The sequence below is a fragment of the Periplaneta americana genome, chromosome 14, assembly GCF_040183065.1.
Source record: "Periplaneta americana isolate PAMFEO1 chromosome 14, P.americana_PAMFEO1_priV1, whole genome shotgun sequence".
NCBI lineage: Eukaryota > Metazoa > Arthropoda > Insecta > Blattodea > Blattidae > Periplaneta > Periplaneta americana.
In genome coordinates, this window is record NC_091130.1 from 10,181,099 (window position 1) to 10,196,204 (window position 15,106).

The 15,106-nt window shown below is 35.5% G+C and overlaps 1 protein-coding gene across 2 annotated transcripts in view; it reads right to left on the reverse strand.

Moving 5' to 3' along the window:
- The window catches only part of LOC138713133 (clavesin-2-like), a 90,692-nt gene that overhangs the window by 43,307 nt on the left and 32,279 nt on the right, over positions 1-15,106 (reverse strand). The window contains exon 2 of one of the 2 annotated variants that reach the window (XM_069844927.1): positions 12,094-12,162. The gene's annotated coding sequence lies outside the window, so the exon portion shown is untranslated. The remainder of the gene's footprint in view (positions 1-12,093; positions 12,163-15,106) is intronic. The other variant, XM_069844926.1, reaches the window with a different exon arrangement.

Sequence of the window (15,106 nt, forward strand, 5' to 3'; positions counted from 1 at the left end):
ATTCCAGGTTACGAATTTTTAAAGGAATTATGTCAGATGAAAAACTCTATTATAATAAAATATTGAATATCGGTCGGTGATAAAATACTTCTTTTTGAAAGGATTGTCCGGCAAGAAAATTTATGCGAATATGGTGGATATATTGAGATTGTGGATTGCCCTTGGCACTACATTGTAAAAAATTGGGTTGCGGGGTTTAAGAGAGGAAGAACGGAAATCAAAGATGAACAGCGTGTTGTAAGATCTGTTCGTGTGATCACTTCAGAAAATATTGATGCCATGCAGGACATGATTTTGGAGGTTCAAACGTAAGTTATTGTATATCAGAAACTGAATATTTCCTATCTGTTGACATCTTACATCGTCATTCAGGTATGAGAAAGATTCTCTCACTGGAATACCTATTAAGGGGTTAGGTACAGCTTACAGCAGTAAAATGTTTGGAAATATTCAACATTTTTACTCCTCTATTAGGCCTACTGTATCTTGTACGATAATGAAAATTGGTATGTGTAAAACATTGTCCTTCTGCTATATGAAAAAAATATTTTTGCGACTTAAAAAAATATTTTTATATATTTTTTAAAAATTCAAAATGGTGGCAGTTCACTGTGCAGTGATGAAGCTTTTCCCTCATAACTCATAAACTTGTTAACTTTTTCAGGTTCTCTCTCTTTTATTTTATTGCTCAAACTCATGTTTACAATATCATGCTCTTTCAACTACATTCCTTAAAAAATAATTTTTTTTTTAAATTTTACGTAATATAAAATACTGATATTTGACCACTTTGTAAAATGTATTTATTTTTTATCAGACAATCTATCAAAGATACAGAAGTGATCTTGCATCATATTGTAGATATGACGTGCATTAATAAACACAAGAAATTTCATCACAGAATGTTGGATAGTTTTTGAGTTATGTGGGAAACGCTTCATCATTGCACAATGAACTGAATTTTGAAAAAAAAAAATGTAAATAATTTTTTAAAATCGTAAAAATATTTTTTTTCGTATAGCAGAAGGACAGTGTTTTACACATACTAATTTTCATTATTGTACAAGATACAGTAACGAAGGAAAAAAAAGTTGAATATTTCCAAAATGTTACTTAAGTCAGAAGCTAATAATATCCGATCCATGCTCATATAACCTATTTTACTTCTCTACATGTTAGGAATCAGTGCTTGAAGTTTTGCCTTTTGTTTTTTTAAACACCCTGTATAATGTCTGTTTTATTAACATTAACATGTCGTAGCTAGTGATACGAGTACACTGAGAACTCGTACTGATATTGGACATAATGGGTGTGTGGAGCAGAGATCTTAACACATTTTACGTGGCACAGTAAGATCCATATTTCATAGGCCCAAAAACTGTCCGCGCTCGATATTGTGCTAGATTTGCCAAAACGTGCCCTACTCCGTCTAGGTTTAAATCTGTCGTTTTGTTCAGGATGAAGATAATGACAGTTTCCAGTTCCTCATTCTATATACTGTATGTAGTAGTAGGTTGGGTTATTTTACGACGCTTTATCAACATCTTAAGTTATTTAGCGTCTGAATGAGATGAAGGTGATAATGCCGGTGAAAAGAATCCGGGGTCCTAGCATTTGCTCATATTAGGTTGAGGGAAAACCCCGGGAAAAACCTCAACCAGGTAACTTGCCCCAACCGGGAATCGAACCCGGGGCCACCTGGTTTCGCGGCCAGACGCGCTAGCCGTTACTCCACAGGTGTGGACTATATACTGTATGTAAGTCTTTCCCCACGATAGCTTGGATCAAACAAATAAGCTATATTATTAATTGGATGAACGCGGAATTCGCACTTGGTTAATCGATCAATAGCTGACAGATCGATAAGTTACAGATTGTGATGATCAAGAAACACGACAAAGATTTAACAAATCAATAGTAACCGAATAGATATGTCAGTATTCGAGAAATCGGGCATGAATCTTGTTCCATAACTATAGAACTTAGATCTGGATTGATAATAATTACTAAAATTTAGCATTACTTTAATTAAACATTGAAATATGGAACTATAAAAATTGGAGATTTATCCTTCGAAGAGGTGGAAAAATTCAAATATCTTGGAGCAACAGTAACAAATCTAAATGACACTCGGGAGGAAATTAAACGCAGAATAAATATGGGAAATGCCTGTTATTATTCGGTTGAGAAGCTTTTGTCATCTAGTATTGTCAAAAAGTCTGAAAGTTAGAATTTATAAAACAGTTATATTACCGGTTGTTCTGTATGGTTGTGAAACTTGGACTCTCACTTTGAGAGAGGAACAGAGATTAAGGGTGTTTGAGAATAAGGTTCTTAGGAAAATATTTGGGGCTAAGATGGATGAAGTTACAGGAGAATGGAGAAAGTTACACAACACAGAGCTGCACGCATTGTATTCTTCACCTGACATAATTAGGAACATTAAATCCAGACGTTTGAGATGGGCAGGACATGTAGCACGTATGGGCGAATCCAGAAATGCATATAGAGTGTTAGTTGGGAGGCCGGAGGGAAAAAGACCTTTGGGGAGGCTGAGACGTAGATGGGAAGATAATATTAAAATGGATTTGAGGGAGGTAGGATATGATGGTAGAGACTGGATTAATCTTGCTCAGGATAGGGACCAATGGCGGGCTTATGTGAGGGCGGCAATGAACCTACGGGTTCCTTAAAAGCCAGTAAGTAAGTAAGTAAGTAAGTAAGTAAACATTGAAATATTGTGTGGCCAAAATTAAAACCGCACGCCTTAGATGGACAGAACATGTTTATGAGATCTACATGGTGAAGAATGATAAAGAAGGTTGTGGTACAAATATCGGACAGTCGTCCATAAGTACGATATTTTGATAAATTCGAAGATGATCTCGAAGTTCTCAAAGAGCGTAACTGGAAGAATTACTGCTTAGATATAACTCGTACTTGATTAATCCAACGATATGAAGTCAGTATCAAAGAGCTTACATAGTTTATAATTTATAAATAATAATAATAATAATAATAAGAAGAAGAAAAAGAAGAAGAAGAATATGCTTTCAGTCGGCCTGGTTGGCGCAGTTGGTATAGTGCTGGCCTTCTATGCCCGAGGTTGCGGGTTCGATCCCGGACTAGGTCGATGGCATTTAAGTATGCTTAAATGCAACAGGCTCATGTCAGTAGATTTACTGGCATGTAAAAGAACTCCTGCGGGACAAAATTCCTGCACATCGGCGACGCTGATATAACCTCGGCAGTTGCGAGCGTCGTTAAATAAAACATAACATTTTAACATAATGCTTCCAGGAATGTTTGTCCAAACATTTTCGTCCTATACAACATTCCGTCCAAATTTCTATGACCAACACATTTAAGTCCAGTGGAATAAGTGCATAGCATTTTCGTCCAGAAATTTTTTAGTCGACAAAAATTTAGTCCACTATACATATTGTCCAATCGTGATTGATTTTGGATATTCAGATATTAGAAGCACATTTTAAACAGATGCCAATAATATAATTCCAAATAATGTATAACTCAAAAATACAGACGTGTTTCTAGGGAAATGCATACATTAGTTTTACTTAAAATTATCAGGTTTGGATCCCAAAGTAATTACTTCAAAAAGGAACAAACCACTGCTCATAAAAGACGGCTATTGTCATCAACACCACTCTTATAATCAGGATCGAACCAGGATATATTGGCGATGTTAGAATCGGTCAACCTGTAATGAAATTACACAGCAACCCGCAGAACACCGAAGATGGAAATTAAAGAAGGAAATTACACTTTCTAAGAAATAGCTGCAATGAATGCATGATCTTTGTTTTTTGAAATACCTGAAAATAAATCTCATATTTTATTTCAATGATTCTTTTTTTATAATATGCACAGCTACGAAAATTTCAAGTAAATAAATTTGGACTAAATCAGGTAAGGACAAAATATATATAGGACGAAATTTCACATAATACTAAAAATAACATGGACGAAAGATTTGTGGACAAATTCGATGCAGGACAAACATAAAATAATAATAATAATAATAATAATAATAATAATAATAATAATAATAATAATAATAATAATAATAGTAATTCTTTATTTATACTGGCAGAGTTAAGGCCATAGGGCCTTCTCTTACACTCTGCCAGGTCACAAAGTATACAAGCAGTTATAATTTAACAAAAAGTTAAAGAACAGAATACTAACATATTACAAAGAGAAATAATGATAGCATAATAAAATCGACACTAAACAACATGAAAATAATACAATAATAGAAAAAAAGAAAGTAAAATACATTGGAATATAGCAAAAGCAACTCATTTAGCGCAAATGGTTAATATGGAAAACGTAAGGAAGAATATAAGAAAATAGAATATAATAAAATAATAAAAAAGAAAAAAAAGAAAGAAAGAAAATTAAATAAAATTCACAATAAAAGGCTATGATAATAAATTCGTCAGCTGATAAAGGGAACAAAAAGGGGAAAGGAAGGAAAATAAATATATAGCCTATATTTTTACATAACTATCGCAGAGAAAAGAGCTTATAACTGAAAGGAATCTGAGTTGAAAAAGTGCAATTTGAATTTATTTTTGAAACTAGACAATGTCCGACAGTCTCTGACATGTTGTGGTAGAGAGTTCCAGAGATGAGCTGCAGAGACGGTGAAAGATGAAGAGTAGAAGGGTGTTCTGTGTTTAGGAACTGGACATATAACTGGACAAAAGTAAAGTTAGGACCAAATTACGAATGGACGAAAAGTAATGGACTAACATTCTTCTAACCTTAATAATGCCATTCATGTGACTGTTTCATATCATATTTCACACTCTCCTAATTACATCTACTGATGATAAAGAATATTAAACAAGGAAATGTAATTTTCAATTAAGATTCAATCTGCCCAGGAACACGGAAGCTAACTTTGCTGCGATTGCGGTCAGAGGAGAAGTGAAGAGATGGTGTTAGCATCAAATTATTCGGTGGGCGAAGGCGGAAGAAGTCTCTTTCTGGTTAACTCTTCACCTTTCCATTCCAGAAATGAAGAGTGGGAAAAATGTGTTTCTCCTTTGTAAACTATTGCAGCATTTTCTTGATAAGTCAAGAGATCATGCTGCTGCGATCTTTTAAACCGTGCTCTCGAGTTTTAGTAAAGAATGCTTCTGTAGCAGTTTATTATTTGATAATTTGTTACTACTTCGCTCATGCAATTAGTATCCAATCCCGTATAAGAATTCGTTCAGTTTCAACCAATCACAGTCATCTGTCACTGTAACATTGTTGAAATAATCTTGTCGCATCTGATTCGCAATTGTCTGCATATTGTTACATCTGATTCGCAATTGTTTCTCATTAGTACGAGGAATATTTAGAAGGCAGTGACAGCTCATCCTCACTGAAACCACAGTCTAGTATACACAGCCACGAAGCTTGAGTTTTGAGGGTGCTAGGAACAATAGACTGTGCAGGTACTATTTCGCATTGTCTGTAATAAGGCGATAGTAGCGATCCTAGTGGTTAGCAACTATCTATGGATGCATATTTATTACGTATTAAGCTTCGTGACTGTATATACTAGACTGTGCTGAAACCCTGTGTATAAATCACTGCCTGCTGGTTCACATCCTACGGCTACTTACACTGCCTGCCCAATAAACGATTATGCGCGAGTTGCCGCTAGGTGGCAGATACTGACTTTGCATATATTGATAATGTTAACAGTGGTGGGCACTGCCTGCCACCTAGCGGCAAAATAACTTTGATTGCGCAGCAGTTTACACAGCAATAGAATGCGATCCAGCAGGCAGTGGTACAACTTATCGAGGATTTTTTTTTCTTTGTCGGTTGTTATTGTGGTTGTATAAGATGAAAGCTCGTCGGAATTTTTATGAAGAGAGTTCCACAACAATCCAAAATATGAGAGACAAAAACTATCGAAGAAGATATATTATTTTAAAATACATTTGTGCGAGATCGTGCGTATTTGCTTGGTTTCCGCACAAAACCAATCCGCGGAAAGTCTAAAATTCCACATTCAGTATTCCCAACCTAACACACATAACAATTTCCCTCTTCTTACCGCTTAAGTGACATATTGATTTTACTGCTTTAGGCTTTTAACATATTATTTTTAGAGACGTTCAATATAGTAATAATTATAAATTGGAAACTTACCACTGCAATTTCACCTAAATTGCACTGTTAATTATTGTTTTTAAATATTTGCAAAAATTAAGTAAACTCTACAACTCGACTAAAGTTACTGCATTTCTGATGCAAGTAACATTAAGGAAGCCGTGAAAAAATCAACAAGATTCCAGACTGGGGGGAAAAAAAGACAGACGTATATCACGGCCTGCTGGAGTATAGTAAACACAGAAAACATTTTAAAGCAACAATGTTGAAGATAGATATTTTTGTTTTGCAAATTTGCCGTCATTGAACAGAAACCAAGATGGAGATTTCATTGCAAATAATTAGAAATTCCTCTTTCAGGTATGTAATAAACGATCTTCGCACAAAATAATGTACGATACAAGAGCGGTATGTTTTCTTTCAATTCTCGGAAATTATAAAAGCTCAACTACGTTTCGCTTTTTCAAACTTTTCCTCGAACATGAAAACTTCAACATACCGCTCTTGTAATGCCTATTAGTATTCTTCTTCCTTTTATCTTCGTGATACAAATCTGGAAGACGAGAGCAAGCTTCAGTGATTGATCGTTAAAAAGGAAAAAGTCAGCTGTCTGAAGCAAGCCGGCTTTTTTGCACATGTTTGGGTCTACTGACCTCAATGGCAATGCGATGATGCAAGACGCCCGTAACCAGTTCGAGAGAAGAATTTCGCAGCCTCCGGCGATCTACACGTAACCAGAAAGTTGGACTTCCGCGTCCATGCGAATGGGTGCAGGACCCGATCGGTTGCGTGCAATATTGTGCAACTTGATGCCCACCTCTTTCATTCTGACACGTTAACAACACGCTTTGTTGTCATGGTGCACGATTAAGGTAAAAAAGTTGACAGGAGATTTCAGGAAATTCCTATGATTGCGTGTGACGTGTATGCAGGAATTAGGGTAAATAAATAGTACAATTTGATGTAAAATTTACTAGTGGCTTGTGCAGCAAATGCTGCAAACTAAGTCCAATAGACGTTCAAATAAACATTTTTCAGATTTATTTTCAATGAAGAATACCAGACGTTCTGAAAGTTATTTGCTTCCATAATAGTGAAAGATTCTCTCTCGAGCCAATACTGAAGGGAACCACGCATATAAATATGTACATCACATCGCCATTAAATGTATGAAAAAGGCCCAACCCCAACTTGATTAATAACTATAAAATATTTGATTTTAATAATATTATTATCTTACGTAAGTTTTATAGCTTTCAGTAACATATACTATATATAAAATATAGCCGCCACTCAGTAAAATATAGAAATCAAAATCTAATTTAAGTTATTCTCTACATCTACTTATATAACCCCAAAAGTTTCACTTTCATATCATAAATATAGTATTAATATGTATAATTAATGAAAAATAGTCACATCACGGCATTAACTACAATAATATGTCATTTCTAATAGTAATAATGTCATCAAACCACCTCAAGTTTTGTAGTTTTTAATATCCAATACACAGCCGTACCCAGAAAATTACACACCACATTATTTTTAGTAAGTTAAGTTTTTAATAACCAATTTAATTTGAGCTCTAAATATGTCAGCATTCTTGCAGATCATGGCCTTCGTGTAATATTGTTTACTGTAGTGTGTGTTTTGTTTTATTCTGAAATGCAACACGGCCGAATTGATGCTCGCTTCACTTCTCCTGAATGCAATTAGCTAGTTCTCAAAACTGACGACAGATGGATTTTGGAAAATCGGAAAATTATGTAGGAAAGTTGACATTTCACTGAAAACTACTATTTTTCCGAAAAACTTTGGGTTCCAAGCTTCAGAATGAGGGGCCATTTATTAAAATCCGTTCAGCCGTTTTCCCGTAATTTCCATTACCAGTTCAAATTAGTATATATATATATATATATATATATATATATATATATATATATAGCTGTGTCTAATGGACGGAATGAAATAAGATATGAATAATAATCAACTCTCTAATAATAATAATGACAATAATAATAATAATAATAATAATAATAATAATAATAATAATAATAATTTCAGCATATACTTGGAGGATTTAGTGAAGAACTGTTTTCAGAACATGGGAGGATTGATAATAGGAAGAAGAATAAAGTGCATAAGATTTGCTGATGATATGGCGTTGTTAGCAGAAGAGGAGATGCAAATTCTTTACGGTACTATAAAACATGCTTTGCGATCGTCATTTGTTTACAGCATAGACAGTCAGCTGAAAATGGCGGCTCCGTTCAAACGTTTTGGTGAAGCTAACATTAGTGAAATAGAATTTCAGTAAGTCAATTAATATTTTATTGTATTAGAGTACTTTATTTTTTCTAATCTTTATATACTTTCTTCTAATCGTGTAATAGTCAATTAAATGCCACTCGAGTTTTGATTTTTTATTTATTTTAGTAGGTTATTTTACGACGCTTTATCAACATCTTAGGTTATTTAGCGTCTGAATGAGATGAAGGTGATAATGCCGGTGTAATGAGTCCGGGGTCCAGCACCGAAAGTTACCCTGCTTTTGCTCATATTGGGTTGAGGAAAAACCCCGGAAAAAACCTCAACCAGGTAACTTGCCCCGACCGGGAATCGAACCCGGGCCACCTGGTTTCGCGGCCAGACGCACTGACCGTTACTCCACAGGTGTGGACTCGAGTTTTGATTTTTCTCTAGATAAATCATAACCTCTAGTGAGATTACTGTATATATATATATATATATATATATATATATATATATATATATATTATTCGGGGCACCTTTAAACTGATCTAGGCCATGGTGTGTAAGTGCCTGGAGAATGTCATAAAGATTGGGTAATAGGTATTTGCTATAAAATATTAGGGTCAGAAATACTAAAAAAAGTACTATATTAATTCTATTGCCCATACAAACATTATAAAAACATGTTTAGACAACTTGAAACCGGAATTGAACAAATTCCTTTGGTAGGATAAAAATTCATATAATAATGGTGTTTATGCTCGACCATGCCAAAATGTAGTAATTATACACCTGGTAGCAGTCCTTTAATGCACGTCATTAAAGTACACATATTCATTAAAGTTCAGGTTTTCGATTATTATCGGATATGCAATCGAAAGACAACTAGCAAAACGTCACGCAGGCTGGAAATCCAATACTGTCGCAGAAGGTTATGTTCTGTTACTATAATAATTAGCGTTAATTGTAAATAATATTCAAATAAATTCAATTTGTCATCTCGTTTTTCAATGTCGAATTCAATTTCAAGGTTATATCAAGTTTAACGAGATTATAGGCCTATCAAGGTCGTCGACATTCGTTTCGGGGAAAAATCAATACTTTCGCGTCTGCGCACATCTCACAATTTACGAGATTACACAAGGTCAGTTCCCTTCCCATTCACATAAGAATAACATGAATAGTTATCAATAATTTCAAGTTAGAAATATGGTCGAGCATAAAAAGTCGTATGAAACTTGCCTATAGTGGTAATTAAGACGCTCGTATGAAAATTATGAAACTCGCTTGCGCTCGTTTCATAAACATCCTCGCGTCTTAATCACTATCATTATAGGCTCGTTACATAATGTACTATTTAAATGAAAAAAAAAAAAAACATTCTTAAAATTTTTACATTCACCAGAGTGTCCCCTTAGTTTGGGGATTATAGAGAATTCGTTTTATACGCAATTACGAAGAAAATAATCTTATTTGAATACTGTGTATCTTAAATGAATAATGGTTCAAAGAAATAAACAGTAAAGAGTAATGTCATTGTAGAATGATACAGAAACTGAATTGTTGCAAAGAGCGTGACACTGATATAGTAATATGCGTTACAATAGCGGTATGTTGACGTTTTCATGGTCGAGGAAAAGATTGAAAAAGCCAAACGTAGTTGAGCTTTTTTAATTTCCAAGAACATGAAAACAAACATGCCGCTCGTGTATCGTACATTATTTTGTGCGAAGATAGTTTATTACATACCTGAAAGACGAATTTCTAATTAGTTGCAATGAAATCTCCGTCTTGGTTTCTGTTTAATGACGGCAACTTCGGAAAACCAAAATATCTTTCTTCAACATTGTTGCTATAAAATGTTTTCTGTGTTTACTATACTCCAGTAGGCCGTGATATACGTCTGTCTTTTTTTCCCCCCCAGTCTATAAATGCGAACTTAAAACAAACGGTAAGGTTATGTAATGATTTATTTTTCATTTTAATATTTTAACAATATTATTTATATAACATATTGCAGTAATAACATCGGCAAGTTGATTTGTTGATTTTTTCACGGCTTCCTTAATGTTACTTGCATCACGAATGCAGTAACTTTAGTGGAGTTGTAGAGTTTACTTAATTTTTGCAAATATTTAAAAACAATAATTAACAGTGCAATTTAGGTGAAATTGCAGTGGTAAGTTTCCAATTTATAATTATTATTATATTGAACGTCTCTAAAAATAATATGTTAAAAGCCTAAAGCAGTAAAATAAATATATCACGTAAGCGGTAAGAAGAGGGAAATTGTTATGTGTGTTAGGTTGGGAATATTGAATGTGGAATTTTAGACTTTCCGCGGATTGGTTTTGTGCAGAAACCAAGCAAATACGCACGATCTCGCACAAAATAATCTGATTTGAGTAGACCTATATGTTAAATGAATAATGGTTCAAAGAAATAAACAGTAAAGAGTAATTCCATTGCAGAATGATAAAGAAACTGATTTGTTGCAAAGAGCGTAAAACGTAAAGTGAGAAAATATGTGTCCCCTCGTGACACTGATAATCCTTTTCTCTTTTGTATTTCTACAATGTCTCCATAGTTACCAAGCCACACAGCTCTAACACGAAGTGCATTCAGGTTGCATTTACGGTCATTAGCGATCTGTCCAAGATCAGGTTTAAGGCTGTATGTTACAATGCCCCGAGGGTCTCAGTGTTTTGCTAATGTACACCATTGACGATGGCCTAAGATCTTTTTATGATTCCTCACGTCTACATACTGTAGCCTCAATGTTACAATGTGTAGGAATATCCGTGGCTCAAGTGCTAGGGCGCTGGCCTTCCATCTAGGCGGACCGATTTCGATCCCCGGCCAGGTCGTCATGAAATTTGTGGTAAATAAAATAAACATTGTAAAGTGTTTTCCTCTATCCTTCCACCAATACTCTCCACTTCATCTACACTCCCTCCCATTCTTCATAATCTCAGTTTCTGGCTTGCGACCGATACTGCAGGCCGCCATCGAACTTGGACCCAGTGGTAAGTGGTCATTAGTTACTGGTGGTAGTGCTATGTACCGTGGGCTCTCCTCTGGGATCAGGATATCTCGTGCGACCGGGGGATGGAGGAACCGCGGTGATGTCTACGTGAATAGCTAAAGGGATTCTGCAGAGTGTAGGCAAGTTTGGGGGCGGCCCGTAGGGGAATCTGTAGCGCGGGGTCTACGCGTGAAGGTGGTCCCAGCCCGTGCCCCTCTTCTTAAGGGGGACTAGTATAATGAACTTATAGCTACAATATAATAACGATTAAGGAATAGCTTTATGGTTGTAGGTAGAACTTACGGCCGTGGGTTTCAATCCTGACGAGGACATAGATACTTTTCGATTGCTGATAAAATTCATGTTCTGGGAATAAGTTAATTGAGTAGTAAAATATCCCTGCAATGGAAAAGTATTCGGAATAAATTTGAATAAAGAACAAAAAAAAGTTTCCTTCCCAAGCCGGATTCGAACCACGAAAGTCTTAGTTACCAGTCTATCGCGCTCTGGAGTGAACAAGGCTCTGAAATCAGCCACAAGGGTCTGTCCGGTTTTTTTTGCCACTACTGTACATCATTGCCGGTTGAATTAATGTGTAGTTACTGGTCATGAACAAAATTTGACTAATAATTTGGAATAAATCGCTGTGCACAGACAGCTTGTAATATTCTTACCGTATATGGTGTGAGCTTGTCCACAAATTCAAGACCTCCTTCAGTGACGTCAGGTTCTCTCGTATCTGCAATGACAATAGAAGATCGTGCCAGATTAAATTTAATTCAACGAAGTTTATTATCGGAATCACAAATATAATTATTGTTACACTGTTAGATCTGATAATCCCTTTGGTAGCTCGTATGGTAGAGGAATGGCTTACGATGACTACTTTTCCGGGGTCGAATCCTGATAATGATGCAGTTGTGTTTGTAGTGGACAACCAACGTTCCTGAGGGTTTTCCTCGGTATTCTCCCGGTTTCTTCCATCATTCTACCGTCACTTACCACTTTAATATTTATCTTTTCAGTAGTATTCACCCAAAAAGGTGCGGCGTTTTCGGTATTGTGACTGGCGTATAGATGGCCTCAGTCTGAGGAGGCATCGTACTCTTTTTGAGAGCGGAAGGACATTCTAATATTTATTTATTTATTTATTTATTTATTTATTTATTTATTTATTTATTTATTTATTTATTTATTTATTTATTTATTTATTTATTTATTTATTTAATCTGGTAGAGATAAGATCGCCAGGCCTTCTCTACCCCTCTATCAGGGGATTTCAACTATTATTGAAAATTTACTTACTTACTGGCTTTTAAGGAACCCGGTGGTGCATTGCCGCCCTCACATAAGCCCGCCAACGGTCCCTATCCTGTGCAAGATTAATCCAGTCTCCATCATCATATCCCACATCCCTCAAATCCATTTTAATATTGTCCTTCCATCTACGTTTCGGCCTCCCCAAAGGCCTTTTTCCCTCCGGCCTCCCAACTAACACTCTGTATGCATTTATGGATTCGCCCATACATGCTACATGCCCTCCCCATCTCAAACGTCTGGATTTAATGTTCCTAATTATGTCAGGTGAAGAATACAATGCGTGCAGTTCTGGGTTGTGTAACTTCCTCCATTCTCCTTTAACGTCATCCCTCTTAGCCTCAAATATATTCTTAAGCACCTTATTCTCAAACACCTTAAATCTCTGTTCCTCTCTCAAAGTGACAGTCCAAGTTTCATAGCCATGCAAAACAACCGGTAATATAACTGTTTTATAAATTCTAACTTTCAGATTTTTTGACAGCAGACTAGATGACAAAAGCTTCTCAACTGAATAATAACACGCATTTCCCATATTTATTCGGCATTTAATTTCCTCACGAGTGTAATGTATATTTGTTACTGTTGCTCCAAGATATTTGAATTTTTCCACCTCTTCGAAGGATAAATCTCAAATTTTTATATTTTCATTTCGTACAATATTCTGGTCACGAGACATAATCATATACTTCGTCTTTTCGGAGTTTACTTCCAAATCTATCGTCTTACTTGCTTCAAGTAAAATTTCCGTGTTTTCCCTAATAGTTTGTGGATTTTCTCCTAACATATTCACGTCATCCGCATTGACAAGAAGCTGATGTAACCCGTTCAATTCCAAACCCTCTGCTGAAAATTTGCACACATTTTATTTTTAATGCATCTAACAAACAGTTAAAAAAATTAATAAATCAGATTAACATTGTAAACATTTCAGAAGTCAGTTCTAGTATCCCTTAATACGGACTTTTCCCTTATCGAGCTCTGAACTCGAGACCTAGGCGAAACCGACGCTCTGGGCGTTTAGCTAAGGGTGAGTTAAGACAGAATGTGAATTTTTTTTCTTTCATAACATACTACAGAAATATCCAGAAATCTTCTGCGTAACGTCATGTTTTGTTTAGGTAGTTACGTAAGTTTGTGTACAGAAATGACAGATTAATTAGACTTGCTTCTACTACAGAACTCTATTAATCAGGTCATTGCTGCTGGTATTGGTCACATGTTAGACACGCAATGCGAGAGGCGAAATTAGCTAGCAATTACCGATTTACAACACTCGTGCAGGTTCGAGACTCATTTGCTATTATTACAGTGTTAGCCTACACTTGGAAAGGAGACACGCGATATTCTACGACGCTGTGTGACATACAGAGATTACAATCCGTTTCTAAGAGACGTTGCAGTAAAATCTGGAAGAGGCTGGAGTGAAAAAGAGAAGGGAAACAGTGTCACGAAAATGACACATTTCTTCAGCATTACTATGTATTTAATATTTATTATGCAGATGCGTTAGCAAAGAAGGGCAGCATTGTTACTTACAAACCTGTTACTAAATCTACGTATTACTCTGTGAAAAGATTTACTAAATCTACATACTTAGACTTCAACAAACAAAATTTGATAACACAATCCCAAGAGAAAAAATGGAACTCTCTGCATCAAAATGCACAGTTAATTCCCGATTTACCACGAAAATCGTCTGTAGCTGCATTTAGATTGGCAACAGGCCATGATTGTTTGGCCAAACACCTGCATAGAATTGGAATATATCAGTCCCCTAACTGCCCATTGTGCAACTCAAACCAAGAAATGGATTCGGAACACCTCAAAATCTATGCTTCAGTGGCTGGCCATGATAATATCTTTGAAAAATATTGGAGTGCAAGAGGTCAAACGACTTTATTGTCAAACGCCTGGCATTAGAAAACAACAACGACATATTTATTGCTACATAAAATACAAAATAAATACATATTATTTAAGTAGCTCACACCCGTTTGAGCAAGCTCGTGTTTGAGGGCGGTTCCTATAAATAACTATTTTGTACTAAAGAACATAACAAAGTTTCAATAAAATTACAAAACCAATACAATTATTAACAAAACAGGGATAATTATTACGTAGACCATTTCGTTTATATGACGTTATTCCATTTTCGACCAATGAAGCGTAATGAACTTTTGAATTCCAACCAATCAAATTTAACAAAAATATTGGTCTTGTAAACCAAAAATAAGGAACATCGCGATAATTTCTGCAGCTCGATTTATCACTATCAATTTATCGCATGGTCGTTCTTTTGTTTAGTCAGTGTCGCCAACTGTTTCCACGTAAATCCATGAGCATGAATCCATTGTACTAAATAAAGTG